Source organism: Crocodylus porosus, unplaced genomic scaffold (genome assembly GCF_001723895.1).
Source record: "Crocodylus porosus isolate Cpor-Errol unplaced genomic scaffold, CroPor_comp1, whole genome shotgun sequence".
In the NCBI taxonomy this organism is placed as follows: Eukaryota; Metazoa; Chordata; order Crocodylia; family Crocodylidae; genus Crocodylus; species Crocodylus porosus.
The window spans coordinates 13,886,143-13,899,818 of NW_017728920.1; the positions used below are offsets into that span (position 1 = coordinate 13,886,143).

The 13,676-nt window shown below is 41.6% G+C and overlaps 1 long non-coding RNA gene across 1 annotated transcript in view; it reads right to left on the reverse strand.

Annotated features, from left to right (window-relative positions):
• LOC109312577 overlaps window positions 1-6,283 on the reverse strand; it is a 24,165-nt gene extending 17,882 nt beyond the window's left edge. Inside the window, exon 1 of the long non-coding RNA XR_002101863.1 lies at window positions 6,269-6,283. This is a non-coding gene — a long non-coding RNA (uncharacterized LOC109312577). The remainder of the gene's footprint in view (window positions 1-6,268) is intronic.
• Between the last annotated feature and the right edge of the window lie 7,393 nt (window positions 6,284-13,676).

Sequence of the window (13,676 nt, forward strand, 5' to 3'; positions counted from 1 at the left end):
GTGCCTATCCATCTGTCCGTTCATCTGTCCATCCACCTGTCCCTCTGTCTGTCCATTCAGCCATCTGTGTGCCTATCCATCTGTCCGTTCATCTGCCCATCCATCTGTCCATCTGTCTCTCCATCCACCTATCTTTCTATCAATCTGTCCAAGTGTCTGACTGTCTGTCTGTCCAGGGGAGGTTGCTGTTGCCCTGCAGCATGAAGTATTATAGTGGGTCACCCCCAGCCCAGCAGAAAGCTGTGGGACAGGCTGGGCTTGGCTCCAGGTAGGCCCTCCCTGTGGCACGTGGCTGCAGCCACAAACCTGCCTCAGACAGGGGACATTCAGGCCCTGCCTGTGGACTAAGCAACTCCTCCCGGCTCAGCAAGGAGCCTTTCTGCTCCCTGAGTGCCCTCCAGGACCTTGCTCCTAGGCCCAACCCTGCATTGGTCCTTAACATGAGCATTAGCCCAAAGTCAGCTCCGTCCTCACTCAGAGGCCCCAGCTGCAAGTCCGTGGGGTCCAGCTTTCATTGCTGCAGGGAGTTGGGGGCTGCTGGGGCATCCAGGAGTGAAGCACCAGGAGGAACACCCAGGAGGCAGACACCACCCCAGCCCTTCCTAGCACTACCTGCTGCAGGGAACCCAGTGGGTGTTCATGGGGAAGCCTCCTGCCTTTGCCAGTCTGAGGTAAGATCATGTTAGCAATCACAGTAGGGCTACCATCTGCTGGGAACCTGCACCTAACATGGACCAAGGTTCCCCCAGCAAGGCAAAAGCCCTGGGCAATGGTGGGGCTTCACATTCTCACCACAGGGCAGCAGCAGTGAAAGCTTCTGACTGATGTGGAAGTGCACAGCTGTGCAGGCTGCCAGCCCAGCCCTGCCATGGCTTCCAGACCAACAATCTCAGTCAGGCCTTCCCCAGCACACGGACTGCCATGAACCCTCACCTTCACCAGCATGCTGCAGCTCCAGCCTCCAGCTCAGTCAAGGAATATCACCTTGATCTGAGTTTGAGCACTTCTTGGGCTAGGGGAGGATGGGGAGTGTTAGCAGGCAGCAGTAACTGACTCACTGCTATGCATAATGGCATGGGGAATTGGGCATGATGGGTAGCACTAACAGCCCCTTTCTGCATCATTAAGTGCTCCTTTCTGTACTGTGTGGATGTCAAGGCTCAAGGGCCTGAGGGCCATCTTGAGGCAGGTCTCTCACTCCTCATCCCTCACTTGATAGGGGCGTCTGTCTGCCCTTCAGCCCTTCCTTGCCCCTGGAAGCCCTGTCTGGGGTCCTTCTTCCAGCCTGTTGCACCCCTGGACATCTGCCAGCATGTCATCCTGCAGCCGGTAGTGTGTCCAGTTTTTATTCTACTGGAGTAAGAGCCCCAGCCAGGCTCAGTGCTAGACCCTACTCCTGCCAGCTGGGCCTGGCTGCACACAGGACAGGGAAAAACCCTCTGTAGGACATGTGCAATAGCTCCAGCTCCTGGGAGGAGACTTGGGCTCTCTTTCCTGAGCCTGTCCAGTTCTCGCCCTCCCCCACCAAGCTCCTGGAGCAGCCTCCTACTGCCTTTTCAAAAAATCTTTCATGGTGTTTAGAAGCTGGGGAGGCACCAGCAGCCTTGAAGCCTGGCTGTGAACCGCAGCTTCAAAATTTCCCTCTGGCAAAGACAAACCCATCAGATCAGTAGAGGCAGGAGGGCTCTGGACTGGGCCCAGCTCCCTTTAGGGTGCAACTTCCCAGACACTCAGTTGCCTTCCAGCAGAGGCAGCCCTACACCTTTACACAGTGCTTTGCAAGGGTCAAGCACCCCACATAGGCATGTATGACACGGCTTCATCCTATGGCTGTGTCCTGTCCCATGCGGCTGCACTACATAGCTGTACACTCAAGGACACTAGTCCCTTCAAGGCAGGAGCTTCCTTGCTCACCTTGCACACTGCCATGTCTCCTTGGGACACACAGGGGATTCAGTTCCCTGTGCCGTCCCAGCTGCTGGGCTGGGAAAGTGTCCCTGTTGTGAGTCTTCTTAGAGCCCTCTTGTGAGAGGTGAGATTGCAGGGTGTAGGGACATGAAAAGGACATAGCAATGCCCACAGACAGAGCTCGCCTACCTCATGCAGGAGGAAGCCCATGTTGTAGCTCACTTCGTGGAGCAGCAACAGCATCTGCTGGTGGTCCTCCTCCATCTCCCCACAGAAGCCTGTGATGAAGTCACTGCTGTGGATCACCCCTATCAGAGGCACAGGGTGAGATGGGGAGGAGCAGGGTTGCCACTATCTTGGGGCAGGCAGGGGAACCAATTTCCCAGCAGGGCTCCTATTCATGGCTATCTCCCAGCCTGCAGTGGCAGACTGGTCTGAAAGCCTAAAGCACTTCAGCCACAAAGTGAATGCTGGACAGGCCACAGCCAGCAGCTCCCTTCAGGGGAAGATGGCAGGTTTCTATGCCTGTCACTCCAGCCACCAAAACCAGTACCCTGACAGAGCCCAGAGAAGCAGGCCCACTGATACTGGGGGAGCCAAGCAAGAGGAATATAGGCAGCAGTGCCTGGGCCAGCTATCTGGCATGGAGTCTCGCACACAGTATGCCAGCTCCAAGTAGGCTTCTCTAGTACACCTGTGATGGAAGAGGCAGGGTGGACTGGTTGGGAAGCTGCAGGCACAAGAGAAGCACCCAGGGACCTAGGCACCAATCAGAAGACCAGCAAGCTGGTCAAGTGTGTGGCCTGAACAGAGCAAAGCCAGGCTGACTGCCTGCAGGGTTTGGCTTGTGCACTGCCAGGCACATAGGGGATGAGATCCCATCCCTCCAATCTGTCCATCCATCTATCTGTCCATCTGTCTATCAATTAGTCCATTCATCTGTCCATCTGTTTGCCCATCCCTCTGCTTGTCTGTTTGTCCATCCATCCATCCATCCATCCATCTGCCTATCCATTCATCCATATATTCATCCATCTGTCCATCTATGAGTCCATCCATCCGTCAGTCCATCTGTCCATCCATCTTTCTGTCCATCTATCCAGCTATCTGTCAATCTGTCTGTCTGTCCAGATGGACAGACCGTCTGTCTATCTCTCCATTCGTCCATCAGTGAATCTCTCCATGTCTTCATCTGTCCATTCATTTGTCCATCCATCCATCTGTCCATCTGTCAGTCCATTAGTCCATTCTTGTGTCCATCCATCTGCCCATCTATTCGTCCTCTGTCTGTCCTTCTGTCCAAATACCATCTTTCTGTCTTTCCATCTGTCCATCCATCTATCAATCTGTCCATCAATCTGTCTGTCTTTCTGGCCATCTCTCCATCTGTTCATCCAGTCATCTATCTGTCTGTCTATCTGCCGTCCGTCTGTCCACCCATCCACCCATCTCTCTTTCTGTCCTTCTGTCTATCTGTCCATCCATCTGTCTGTCTGTGTATCTGTTTGTCTGTCCATCGATCTGTCCATCCACCCATCTGTACCTTGATGTTGATAATTTGTATTGAGGGAGGCTTCCCCCAGGCCTGCTAAACTGTTCACCCCAGCTCCCAGCATTCCCTGCTGCCCCTTGCTACCACCCGCTGTGTGGGGGACTCTGCCACAAGCCCCTGATACCCGCCCACTCTCCCAGCACCCCCCTCCCATGGCTGCCCCATCCACCTCAGCTCCTGGCCCTTAAAAAAAACTTGTTCTTAAGTTTCATAAAGTTAATTCCCTCTGGATTCTTCATGAAACCAGGGCAGCAGTGAAGCAGCACATGTTGCCAGTTACTCCTCAAATAGTGTGATCCAGAGCAGAATGAGACTATCCTTGAAGATGACATAATTGACCATGAAAACCAAACAAATGAGATTAGCTGGCTTCAGTCACAACTTAAAAGCTGTCATTGTGTCAGAGGTAATTGTTCAGGTTTTTTATGGTTCTGCATATTCAGATGACCTTTTTAAATGACTGTTGTCATTGCAGTTGGTAAATCACATAAGTAGTTGGAATTTATTTTTAAATGACATTTTAAAAGACTACAGTTCCCTTCCAGAAGTACTTTGCATCTCATAGTCTCTCTAAATCCAAGCATCACTCAACATTTGTTCAAATGATACATGGTAACCTGAGTTGTCACTTACTTAATAATGTATTTTCTTTACCCATATTTGGTTTGCATGGAATGGCTTTCATGTGTGTTTTTCGAGTACAAAACCATGAGATCTTGATCTAGAAGTTAAGGTGGAATATGAACCTCTGAAAATCATCTTCATATCATTATATATCTATCCTAGGAGGTCTGGGAGTGAGAAGAAATTGCATCCCAAAATTCTCTCAAAATCTTCTGGTTGTAATGCATAAAGTCTGAACGGATGGGTTTATGAAATGAGGGAGTTTGGTAGACACACGAAGCCTGGAAGAATGTTATTCTAAGCTTTACCTATTTTTCATTTTAAGTAAAGCCTTACTTAGCAAAATAAAATTGTTGAATCAGGTTCTTAGCTGACAGGCCTTCTCATCATTACTTCCTATAGTACCTATAATGTGCCTTCTTAATATCAATAAATATTTCAGGATCATATCGATTCATGGTTTATTTCAAAATCTTATATAGAATTATCAAGGTATTTTTTACCCAAAGATCTTTTAAAATGATACTTCCTGCTAATTCAATACATTAGTTGTATTTGTTTCCAAGCCAGATCATGCCCATTTATGGATACTGTTCAAATAACTAATAATCTCTGGAACTACCACTGAAAAGTAATTGTATCTGGTTTGTACTGAGCCTGTATGGTATCTAGTTTGTACGGTTCAAGAACCGTATCCACCAGTGACCAATACTGGAATCATATTTCTTCACTGTCTTCCAGTTCAGCAAATCCAGTTCAAGGTCTGCCTTTAGTATTATGGTAATTTATGCACTATTGATTCTGTCAAACCCTGATTCACCAAAGCTCTTATGTATGTGCTTGACTATATCTGTCTTCAGCCCATTTAGGCCTTAATTTAGGAAAGCCTTTCTGCTCAGGAAGTCTATTTAAACACATGCGTCAGTCTCATTCAAGTCTTATTTCCAGCCTTTGTGCAATGCCGAATAGGGATGAACTAAAGTACATCTTGAAGTTAAGCACATACATAAGAGCTTTGCTAAATCACGGCCTAAGGGCTCAGTGTGCAAATTCTTAAGCACATTAACATCCTTTACTCACCCAAATAGCCCCCTGTGAATGAGAAAGCTCACATAAGTCAGGAGCAAGCTTTCTCTGCTGTTTTCATTAGAACATATCCAAAAACTCAGGCTTATTATACATGAGCACATTTGCAACAGAAATATCAGTTGCATAATCTCTTAGTCTGTGCCATTATGTAAACCAGGACATTTATTTGAGGAGATATTTTTGACTTGGAGCGGTCTGGGGGTGGTTACTGGAACTGGCATATGAAAATTTTCTTCAAAATATATAAATCTAAATTACTGTAATGTATCAATGACTTGATAAATAGATGGGTACTCTGCTGTAAGCAGGTTGTGAATCCTCCTAGGAATTTGAGAAAACACAATCAATTTAAAAAAAGACAAAACAGATATCCCTCAATATTCTTTTTGGTTATTGATAGGTATGAAACTATTGCTTACACTTTTAACTAGTATTTGATATAAATTACTGCCATTAAAATACATAAATGGAATTTTTTTAATGTATCTTCACAGATGAAGATTCTTCTCTTGAACAGGTTAGTGATTCTATAATTAAAATGATCTACCAGGCTCCTGACATTGAGCCTTTTTGGGTAGGGTGGGATATAAATCTAAATAATAAATTATAATAATATAGCTTTTCAAATGTGTTTTTATGTCAATCTGAAGTTGGAATAGTGACTCCAGTTGTTGGGCAGCAGAGAATGAAGTGTGGCTTCTAAGGGAGAAGCATCTGATTAAGATTTCATTATACAAAATCTGATGAAGTAAGCCCATGGTTTATGAAAGCTTATTCTATGCATCTGCTTTCGTCTATACCATGCAAATCTACCCTGCCTTCTGAGGTAGAATTATGGCTGGGATTTCTACATACATTTCCTTGTTAGCATTGCTTTAGAGTTGTCTGCCTCCCCCTTCCACTCTACAAAGCCCTTTTGATAGTTGTTTCTTCTTAGCAGCATTGTGACCACTGATGATGTCCTGGATTAGGGTCAATTTATGCTGGTCCATTATTTTAAAGTGATATCAAAGTGACATGTCCAGCCATAGATGTATTACCTGTATGCCAAGGGAATTCTTTCAGCCCCCATTTCCTGAAAACCCCAAATAACACAAATGGCATATTCTAGACTTAAATTATTTGCAAATCATGTAACATGTAAAGCATTTAGCCAAATTCTGATATGAATTAACATGGTATATTTCTGCTTGTTTCAACAGTATAGTACCCATATGAGGAACTCCTCATTCTAGTCCATTAATGAGTTTATACAACACTATAATTAGTTTAGCTTGCAAAGATAGCAACACTTTGTGCACAGTCAAATTAGCCTTCCAGGAAACGATCTGATCGACTGATTACACTGAGACTCTGCAACTTAAAAGAGGATGGGTAATTAGTGGTGAACCCTGCAGAATATTTTAATTCTATTTTGTGGGCCTTTGCCTTTATGAACTTTCAAAATTCTCTTGAGGAATTCACCTGTCTTACTGCTGGAATCCTTAGCATTTATTGATTGTGCCTCTTAGATTGAAGGAGTTGTTTCTATTAAGCAGAAAAATGAATTATTGCCCAGTTTCATATGGAAGTACTTCTGCAGATTGCCCCATTTTCTGCATCTATCCTCTGCCTTTGGCAGAAGTAAGTTGTTTGAATTATATTATGCTCACAGCATATATCCCATGCACAGATGAGTGCTTGTACCAAGAAACAGTGTTATGGATTATAGCTCTCTACTGTGATAGGCTTTCATATGTTAAACTGTTTAACATACTCTTAAAAGAAATGACTTAAAAAGTGGCCTTAAGATTTTTCTTTTCAAACACTTAGGTTAATTCTTTTTCAGGTGTTTTATAAATAGAGGAATAAAACGTGGGAAATATTGGACCAAAGAAAGAAACTTTAGATTTTTAGCTCTAATTGATTAATCAACTTTTCAATATACATATATGAATATAAAGCCATAGCCTGCCACAGCCATCATCTTTTCCCTCTGTGTTCATTTCTGGTTACTTTAGAGGATTAAATCTCCTTATTATCCCTTTACTAAAGGGAAACATGTTTTAGCACTGAAGTTTAAAATGATTATAGGCCATCATAAAAACCCTCAGTCCAATTACTGAGATTAAATTTAGAACCAAATTGGCTTATCTTATTTATTACTGTTATTTAGAGTTGTGAGGCTTTGGTCCCTGGCTGTAGCTTAGGAACATAAAGATGTTTTGAACCATCTTTTCCTCTTATCTGGCCCTACTTCTTGCCTGGAAGGACAACAATTTGGTTCCCAAGGTAAAAAGAATAACCTAAGGCATCCCTGGAGTTCCTGTAGTTGATATGGTGCAGCAGACATCTTGCCACATCTTTTTCATTTCAACCTTGACCCCTAAGGCTAGGGACAGAAGTTACACATAAAGCAGTTTAAGTCACCAGAAACTGATTTAAACCTGTAACAGAACAGAAGTTCAGTACACATAGATCAGTTTCAAAATGGGTGAAACTGGCTTAAGAGAAACCTGGTTGAATGTAGTATCAGATTTAACTGATTTGGATCAAACCAGTTTATAAAATTTCTGTCCCAGACCCCTTCCTGGTTCAGGTTAAATCTCAGTCCCCCAGCATCCTAGCATGCTTTCCAGCCCTGGGCTAAGCTAGAATGTCCTGTGTGCTCCAGCAGCAAAGGATTTGGGGGGGTAGGCAGGGACTGCCCCCCCCCCAGGCAAACTCCAGCTGGGGTCTGGGGCCAGGGAAGGGTTAACCACCCCTCTCCTCCCCTTCCACCAGTTAAATCCCCCTTCCCCATAGTACAGAGCTGCCCTTCCCTGCTAAACTAACTGAAAGTTACTGCTGGCTGCAACTATGAACTACAAATCCCAAAGACACCTGGAAGCAGGAAGAGGAAGTGATGAGAACCCTGCAGAGTGCTGTTTCTGTGGTGCTGGACTGCAAGTTCCAGAGACCTCAGGGCAACAGGAAGAGAAAGTGAAGACACAGCCAGAGAGCTATGCTCTAGCACCCTCCCTGCCCTGCTTTCGGCCTGAGCCACTGAAGTTGTGTGGTTGCATTTCCTGAATCAAAGGTAAATATGTGTCCAGTTGTTTCTCAGTTTAATCTTCACAGTTTAAACTAATCTGCGAAGGCTAAATCGATTCAGCCTCAGGCTTGTTGGCTGTTTGTACTTAGCCTATGTCACTATTACGTTTTAATGTATATAGGTGCTCACTAAAATTTAGAAAATGAACTCCAGCAGCTCTGTTGCCAGGAGGCAGCCAGTTTGAATGGGGACTAAATCCTGAGTCCACAATCCCACAATGTTGTAGCTGTTTTATGTAGGAAGGGACTGTATTTCTCAGCATATGCATTTCCTGTTTTATACGTGTAATTTTCAATATTGAGAGCTGAATTAGCTATGTTTTGTGATGGCCACATGAAAGGAAAATGGCCATACATCACATTTATTTCTCTCTTAAATAGAACTGTAATTTACACCCACTTTTAGGTCCCATCACACCAGAGTGGAGTAGAGGAGCCTTAGTGTAAATGAGAACCAGGCTCTTAGTCTTATTAAGGGGCTATTGTATGTGGTTTTTTTCTTTCTCAGGATGTCCAGGTGTTCACATATGTCAGGCATATCTTCTTAAAGCCCTTCATTTTGTTACTTAACCACTTCAACACTATTAGTGTCCTAAACAATATGTGCATGTGTATAATGACACATAGTAACCTGAAGATATTTTTGGAGTTTCCGCATTCAATAGTGCCATACATCTCCGGATGCCATTGATCAAAAGCAGATGTTTTTTTGTATCAGTAAGGCTTGTATCAAGGCCTTTTTAAAGTTAAGCTGAGAGCAGCTGAAGCCAAGGAGGCATGCTTTGATTTATTTAAATCAAAGCATATCGCAGTCATAGTAATTAATAATCCAAAACTAGAGAAAATGTGAAGTCAGAGAAATCTAGATTTTTTTTAATCTAAGAGGTGGCAATTCTTTGCTTATATTATATCAGTTCTCATAAAAATGACATGACAACTGTTGGGTATAGACCCCAAGGTCTAGTCAGACTGAAGAAACAGACTAAATAAATCAAGAATAGGGATTTGATTATATTGGTTCTTTATTTGTAGCAGCTCAAGGAAAGTAATTCTTCACTTGAATCACTGAAGATACTAAATGCAAGAACTTGGGCCAATGACATGAGGTGGGGTCTTAAGCTATAATTATGTTCTTTGCTTTATGTATCAGGAAAAATATTAATGAACCAAGGCTCAAATAATTATAACTGGTAGAAGAGAGAGCTTTGGCTTAAAAGTCAAAATTAACATTATACTGAAACAGGAAAGTGAATAGTTGATTCCACTTTTTCTGCTTAAATCCATCAGAGTTTTGTCTTTACTTTCATTTAGAGTAGATCCCTTTTTTTACTCTTTAGGACCAGGGCAGTCTTGCCCAGTATACATAACATTAACAATCTTAAGTACAGTAACAGATCAATAATAAATTAATATAATGCAGACAAGGTTATTTCAGTAAATGTGGTATATTTTATTAGACCAGGTAAATAGTTGGAAACATTGTTCTTTGCAAGCTTTTGGATACAAATAACCCTCTTGAGACTATAATGCATCATTGTGCAAATATGTAACACCAGGCAGCCAAAATGCTGTTTTCATATCTTCTTGGAAAATAATGAAGGAATGTACCTCTGTGAGGTCCCAGTTTTGTCCTGGAGTTCACTTCATGATGAAGGCCCTCACTTGTAATTCCTTCTGGTCAGCAATTACTTTTATATCTATTGTTCACCCAGTACAATTTTTACCGCATATACGTAATAATGGACAGATCATCCCTGTCTGCGTGAAAACCTAGGTAAAGTAACTCAGAAATGAAAATTTCAATGAGGCTCAAGAGTAATTAGTTTCTTTGGTAAAGATCATGAGATGCACCTTCAAATCTGATGAATCCATTAGAATATAACAGAAATTGTGTGCAGGATGTGCCCTCCCAATTCAGCTGAGAAACCTACCCACAATCAAGTCATTTATTGATGCTGTACCCTGTTGAATCAAAGGAAGCTGGTTTAAATATGATGTTATTCAGTTCTTCAGACTTGTCCTGTTTTTCATTGTGCTTTCATTGTTCTCTTTAGCTCTTCTAATTTCTGTTTTTTCTCTCAGTTTCTCCCGCAGCAATCTAAGAAACTGCAAGATGTTTATGTAACTGTACACTGTTAGTTCCTAGGGCATAGCTGTGACATAATCAGAACCATGATATCCAGAAATATGTCCTCAATGTAACTGTGAAATTATCAACCTGATATGACAATTACAGCAGAGGAAAAATAGGCATTGTTTTCAGCATCAACCACAATAGTGAAGTTATATTAATGTTTGACAAATTGATTTTGAGCCTAGTCACCAGTATTCAGCATAAGACCTCCAAGAAGTGCCAAAGAAAAAGATCACCCATCCAAAATTTGCAGCAGCCTCTACAGCCCCACAACTACACAGTGAGCTATTGTGAATGCAGGAGACAATGGACTTTGCCATGCCTGAACCTTGTAAACTGGCTTCAGAAGTGGCATGAGAGCCCAAATCTGAGTAGCTGTTAATCTGATCTGATGATGAGGTAATAACACTCACTTCACAGTGTTCCACTTGTCCCAAGATATCTTGCTTTTGCATAGTAGACTAAACAATCAGCTTACTTGCACAGCATTTATGACAAAATTCAACAAAGATATGCAATATCTGTAATCTAGGGAAAGATGTCTCTGTAAAGCAAAAACCATGTTTCCTGGCAAGATTGAGTACACTTTAAATATACTGAACAAGCTCTCAGTGGTTATTAATAATTTCAAGAATTTCAGAAAATGTATGACTCCTATTGACATTATTGAGAGCAACAATTTTTATCCTTTTGGAAAATCAGGCAAAAAGTCACCAGAAATGTTAGCATTACTAAGCAGCTATTGTTTAAATAATTACATAAAAATCTAAATATTACAACAGGATCTACTTATCAAAAATAAAATAAGGCACCTTCATTTTCAGCAGGAAAAAGGATTCTAAATTCATAATCAAAATGATGCAATTTGTACTGCAGCAACCATTTCCTTATAGCTTAATATAGGCAAGCTGGCCAGCCTACAGCTGTGCCAATCTGCACTGTGATTTTTGTCAGAGACTGTTAGGTAAGTAGGGGATCCTCTTGCATGGAGGCATCCAAGGAACTTTTACTGTTCCTGGAAGTGGTGCTGATGGTTCTTGGTCCTTTGGATTCATATTGAACCAATATTCCAATGCTTTAAATGGAAATAAAAGTGTATGGACACATGCACATTTGGGGCCATTTCAAAAGAGAGCTGCTGATCAGGAGCACACAACAGCTGCTACATTCCAGCAGTTACGTGTGAACAAGCCAAGAGCAATACAACTGTAATAGATTCAGATAGCTATTAGATTAAATCAGCTATTAAATAAAAGAACCAAAAAAGCCACTCTGAAGTGCCCTATCTATACAGACATTGGGCGAACGGAGTCCAACTAACTAATATAATGCCTCTTCTGGGCATGCACTGGGCTTGGCATGGAGGGCGCAAAGAGTTTACAGCACCTTTATTTGTTTTTTTGGTATTTTTATGTCTATACGCAGCCAAGATGCTTTATTTTTAACCCTGGATGAAGCAATGTTAGTTGGAGTTGTTTTGCTGTATTTGTATCATTCCTAACTAGTCTACATATAACTAAAACATAAAAGCTATTGCATGGTTAAGAGCAAGAGTCCTCTGTCCCATTTTGAAATGCCTCTGAATGTATGTGTGTCCATACCTTAGGTGGTTGTGTTGTAACTCCATTTCTTGATGTTGTGTGTTATCAGTATGAGGAAAAAAAATTGGACTGTATCATTTTTGATCCATACAATCTCGCTTGTTTTTCTTCTCTTCCTTGCTACAGTTTGGCGTTGGAGCATAGAGTTCACTGACTTGCTGAAGGCACCACATTTTTATCTTGATATTAAGACCTGAATGCTCATCCTTCTGAACATTCGTTGTATAGGATACAGTTAATCTTAATCCCAAATGCGTCAATTCTCTCTAGCCATGAGACACCAAAAGAGCATTACATTATTGTTAGCAACCAACTCATTAGTGCACCAAAAGCCTAAAAGTAGAACATAATTGATTTGTATTGCCCACAATGAGAGAAATGCACAGAATAAGGCCCTGATTTGGAAATGGAATCAGATGCTAGTATAGGCCTTCTGGTTTCCTGTGGTCTATGCTAGTAAATTGATAGCAGTATAGAAATGGGAACAATAGATTGGTTGAGTTTGGTGTAGAAACAGGCTGAAAATGAAAGTGCAAATGGCTTTTGTTGTTAAATAATCCTAGATAAAGTTATATGCGTGTTATAACAAAGGGTATTCACTTAAATAGCAAAATAGAAAATTAAATAATCTGTATAAACTGAAGTTTGTATTTAGTTTTAAACTGTACTAGAAGAGCATATCTGAAACATTTGATTATGTATTTGCTTTTTACAGTCTAGAATACAATCCTAATTGAAATAGTAATAACTACTACTCTACACAACTTTATCAATTGTTTCAGCCATTCAGGAGCCACTGCTATGATGTTATGTCTCTTGTCACTAGCATGTGCCATTGTAAGCCTCGAATCTTGCACATGGTCTGTCTGCTTCCCAACAATAGCACAAGCACCCTAGGGAATAGGGAGGCAGACAGCAGCTTTTCTCCTCTTTTCAGCAGACACTTAGAGGTCTGTTACTTATTATCTTTTGAAGAAAGGGCACAGGTTTCCACAAGCAACTTGAGCTTGCATCAGCACACGTTGTAACCGGTCAGTTCAGAAAGACAAATTGGTTAAAAGAAGAAAACTAAATAAATGTTCTGACATTTGGTTGAATTATTTTCTGTTTTCATCAACAGACTAATTTCTGATGTCAACGTTAGGTTTGGTGGGCAATGTTCAGGATGCACAGTAGGAAGAACAGTTTTAGAACATAAAAAAATGAAAGACTCCCCTGGCTTCACGTTCACAGGATGTAATCCAACCCAACACTATAATAAAGAGTATTGGATAACAGCTATATGTAAAAGCAAACACACACTTAAATAAAACTATGAATTCACAGACAGATGAGCTAGCTGTGGCTGGCTGAAAGCTTCCTAATGAAACAGCTTTTAGTCTGAAAATTCTGGTATTTTGGTTTTTGGTGAGGAAGGGTGCAGGAGGACCAGGGTGTTTCCAAATGTTTTATGGGAATATGTTGATTCCACAAAACCTTCCAATGAAAATCTAAGAAAACAGGTGTTTGTGTCAGCAGTGAATTGGTTTAAATTAATTACTAAGTAGAAAGCCTTGATTTATATAAATCAATTCAATCTGCTTTTCCATTTATGCCAGTTATTTCCTAAAGAAAAGTATATTATCTTTGGCTAATATAACCATTAAAATATGTCACTTTAGAGTTAAATAGAGATTTCACACTAGAGTTAGAATAG